This window comes from Schistocerca serialis, chromosome 2 (assembly GCF_023864345.2).
Source record: "Schistocerca serialis cubense isolate TAMUIC-IGC-003099 chromosome 2, iqSchSeri2.2, whole genome shotgun sequence".
NCBI lineage: Eukaryota > Metazoa > Arthropoda > Insecta > Orthoptera > Acrididae > Schistocerca > Schistocerca serialis.
The window spans coordinates 807,282,917-807,287,582 of NC_064639.1; the positions used below are offsets into that span (position 1 = coordinate 807,282,917).

At 40.9% G+C, this 4,666-nt stretch overlaps 1 non-coding gene across 1 annotated transcript; it reads right to left on the minus strand.

Annotated features, from left to right (window-relative positions):
* Positions 1-2,151: 2,151 nt before the first annotated feature.
* Trnaa-cgc (transfer RNA alanine (anticodon CGC)) lies at positions 2,152-2,224 on the minus strand. Its single transcript has one exon. It is a non-coding gene; the product is annotated as a tRNA-Ala (tRNA).
* Between the last annotated feature and the right edge of the window lie 2,442 nt (positions 2,225-4,666).

Consider the following 4,666-nt stretch of genomic DNA (forward strand, 5'->3'; position numbering starts at 1 on the left):
ATGTGAAACACCACAGCTCTTATGCTGTATGGATTCATTTTGCTTTATTTAATGTTACGTTGTTGATCGCCTGTGAATGTGTTCAAATCGATAGCATAAAATTGTGTATTCTTTTCTTTGTCTGGGCGCTGATGACCTCGCTGTTTAGCGCCCGTAAACCTCAAACACACACACACTTTTCTTTGTCAACCTTTGATGTCGTGATTTGATTCTATGCAAAGTAGTGTATCTGCAATTTGTATTCTTTGTCCCATTTGGAGGGAACAGAACTTATTGTATGTAATTGTAAATTTGTGTGAATAATTTTTTGTAGAAGTGTCAATATGTGAATATGTTCTGTTTTATTTAATGTATTTGTTTGCTGTTATGTAAATTGCTGATCCTCACTTAGGGTTCTTAGTTTGTGTGTAAATGGTGTAGTGGTTCCCCTCTGGAACGGAAATGCGTAGCACGCGCAAATTGTGGTTGGCATAGGTGGAAAAGGTGGAACTGATAGTCAGTCGGAGACGAGCCACCAGTCGGGGAGTGTTATAATCTGATTTTGGAATCATGATGTAATAATCCAGCTGGAATCTTCCCATATCTCTGGGGCTTTTCCTAGTATACCTTCTACTTTCGTGATTCCTGCAAAGAGCATTCACTGTTTCTATTTCAAGTTTACTGCAGAACTCAATTAGCCTTTCTCTTCTCTCATTCTTTCTGTCAAATCCATATTCTCCTGTAAACCTCTTTCTATTCCTTCAACTACAACCGGGTTCCAGGCCTCTATAATTATTAGATTTTCATATCAGTTGGCGTACTGAATCATCCACTCAATGTGATATATTTCTATCTTTTCGTCTGCTGCTTCTGCACATCATGATGTATACCGTAACTGTCATTGTCTACATCGACATCGGCATCTACATCCATACTCCGCAAGCCACCTGACGGTGTGTGGCGGAGGGTACCTTGAGTACCTCTATCGGTTCTCCCTTCTATTCCAGTCTCGTATTGTTCGTGGAAAGAAGGATTGTCGTTATGCCTCTGTTTTATCCTCATGGTCTCTTCGCGAGATATACGTAGGAAGGAGCAATATACTGCTTGACTACTCGGTGAAGGTATGTTCTCGAAACTTCAACAAAAGCCCGTACCGAGCTACTGAGCGTCTCTCCTGCAGGGTCTTCCACTGGAGTTTAGTGCTGCTCTCCGTTGGATCTTCTCTATCTCTTCTATCAACCCTATCTGGTACGGATCCCACACTGCTGAGCAGTATTCAAGCAGTGGGGGAACAAGCGTACTGTAACCTACTCCCATTCTTTTCAGACTGCATTTACTTAGGATTCTTCCAGTGAATCTCAGTCTGGCCTCTGCTTTACCGACGATTAATTTTATATGGTCATTCCATTTTAAATCACTCCTAATGCATACTCCCAGATAATTTGTGAAATTAACTGCTTCCAGTTGCTGACCTGCTATATTGTAGCTAAATGATATGGGATCTCAGTGAACTTCCGATGTCATCCACAAGGTCATATATGTGTATTGTGAATAGCAACGGTCCTAAGACACTCCCATGCAGCACACCTGAAATCACTCTTACTTCGGAAGACTTCTCTCCATTGAGAATGACATGCTGCGTTCTGTTATCTAAGAACTCTTCAATTCAATCGCACAGTTGGTATGATAGTCCATATGCTCTTACTTTGTTTATTAAACGACTGTGGGGAACTGTATCGAACGCCTTGCGGAAGTCAAGAAACATGGCATCTAAGAACTCTTCAATTCAATCGCACAGTTGGTATGATAGTCCATATGCTCTTACTTTGTTTATTAAACGACTGTGGGGAACTGTATCGAACGCCTTGCGGAAGTCAAGAAACATGGCATCTACCTGGGAACCCGTGTCTATGGCCCTCTGAGTCTCGTGGACGAATAGCGCGAGCTGGGTTTCACACGATCGTCTTTTTCGAAACCCATGCTGATTCCTACAGAGTAGGTGGTGGTGGTGGTTAGTGTTTAACGTCCCGTCGACAACGAGGTCATGAGAGACAGAGCTCAAGCTCGGGTTAGGGAAGGAGTGGGAAGGAAATCGGCCGTGCCCTTTCAAAGGAACCATCCCGGCATTTGCCTTAAACGATTTAGGGAAATCACGGAAAACCTAAATCAGGATGGCTGGAGACGGGATTGAACCGTCGTCCTCCCGAATGCGAGTCCAGTGCGCTAACCACTGCGCCACCTCGCTCGGTCGCTACAGAGTAGATTTCTAGTTTGCAGAAAAGTCATTATACTCGAACATAATACGTGTTACAAAATTCTACAACTGATCGACGTTAGAGATATAGGTCTCTAGTTCTGCACATCTGTTCGACGTCCCTTCTTGAAAACGGGGATGACCTGTGCCCTTTTCCAATCCTTTGGAACGCTACGCTCTTCTAGAGACCTACGGTACACCGCTGCGAGAAGGGGGGCAAGTTCCTTCGCGTACTCTGTGTAGAATCGAACTGGTATCCCATCAGGTCCAGCAGTCTTTCCTCTTTGGAGCGATTTTAATTGTTTCTCTATCCTTCTGTCGTCTATTTCGATATCTACCATTTTGTCATCCATGCGACAATCTAGAGAAGGAACTACAGTGCAGCCTTCCTCTGTGAAACAGCTTTGGAAAAAGACATTTAGTATTTCGGCCTTTAGTCTGTCATCCTCTGTTTCAGTACCATTTTGGTCGCAGAGTGTCTGGACATTTTGTTTTGATCCACCTACCACTTTGACATAAGACCAAAATTTCTTAGGATTTTCTGCCAAGTCAGTACATAGAACTTTACTTTCGAATTCATTGAAAGCCTCTCGCGTGGCCCTCCTCATTTTACATTTCGCTTCGCGTAATTTTTGTTTGCCTGCAAGGCGTTGGCTATGTTTATGTTTGCTGTGAAGTTCCCTTTGCCTCCGCAGCAGTTTTCTAACTCGGTTGTTCTACCACCGTGGCTCTTTTCCATCTCTTACGATCTTGCTTGGCACATACTCACCTAACGCATATTGTACGATGGTTATGAACTTTGTCCACTGATCCTTAACACTATCTGTACAAACAAAAGTTTTGTGTTGTCGACGTTGGTTTGCAGTTGAACATGACGTAAACAACCCTAATAGTGAACTATTCACAGTATCCCACCCTTTTTGAACCTTCCTTTTATTCGTTGCTTAAAAACATGGCTCTATTTTAATAGCTGCCTCTTTGCATGAGTGATTTTCTCTTCTTTTGATTTCTTAGTACCTGCAACATCTTTTGCTGTTTACTTAAGTACTTTTGTTTATTAATTCCCCCTTTTCGTCTTTGCTGGCATAATTTCTGTTCTCTGGAAAGCTGAATTTGTTGCTTAATTTCATTTAGAATATCTTTGAGTTGTAACTAAATCTCATAGACACTGGAATTGGTCGGCGGAAGAAAGTGCTGACCACAAATCCAGCAATGATTAGGCTGATAACGTTATCTGTTGTATATTTTTTTGTACGACAATTTAGTAACGAACAATTATCCTACATTAATAAGTGTTCATTATTGTATTTATGTTCTTGTCCTTGAATCTAAACATGGATATAAAAAGCAGTAAAATCAAAATACAGTCTCATCGGTTAGCACTTCCTTTCGCCGACTCCTTCAATTGTTGGGTCTGCGCTAGATGTCAAAGGCTAGTCGTTACTTTCGAGGTAGCTTGCTGGGTGTCATTTAAGGTGCTGATTACTTTAGCGAACTTCAACAATTTAGACAATTTTGTTGTAACTTTCCTTTTGTATAAGCCGTTTTAATTTCTGAGTACCGTACTGCTGAAGCTAAACCAGTAACGATCTAATTAATATGGTTATGAACAGATAATATGAAAGGAAAATGGATAATGGGTGAACAAATACATTAAAATAAGAAATGCATTATTAATTTGTGTTTTAAATAAAACAAGGGCCCTAAACAATTATTCCTGAAGACACTTGTACTGAGAAGGAAATAAGCTGTTCTTTAATTACTCAGTAAAAGCCCTTAAAAGAGTTGGGTGGTACACTATAAACGTTCGTCGGCCAGCTGTGTGAGCGACTTCGTTGCAGACACTCTGGGGAGAGTTTGGCCGAAATGGCCTATAGGCTGGACGTGTGCCGCGTGACTGACCTTCCCCACATTTAACATTTTGTGAACGTGACACGAAAAACTTCTTGAATTGCTGTTTCTACACGTGTAATCGTATACTAACGTATCTCAATACAAGAATTTTTACCATAATTTGAAAGTGTCTATATAATTCCGAATGCCCCTATTTATGTATGTAATGCGCTACACTGTCTTCAGTATTACACAATGTTTTTCAAGGAACTCTTCAGGCAGCTCTACATGCATTCAAACGTTTATGCGTGTGATGAAGAAAAATTAGAAGCTCTATTTATGTGTATCTATACTTTGCGAATGTAGGAGAGCTGTAAATTTAAAAATATTGTTTCTTTGTTTTAAAAACATATTTCACTTCATCGTCGGCTGTTTTTATACCCAGATGAGTTGCTTTATAAACATATTACTCAAGAGTCGTTCAAGGGGAAAAGAACACTACATCTGTATTCCCAGCAACATTGACAACGTAGGAGTCTACAAGGCTTTCCACGTGACTGCTTCACTAGGACTTCTAGTGAATGTCGCCGATCCTTTACT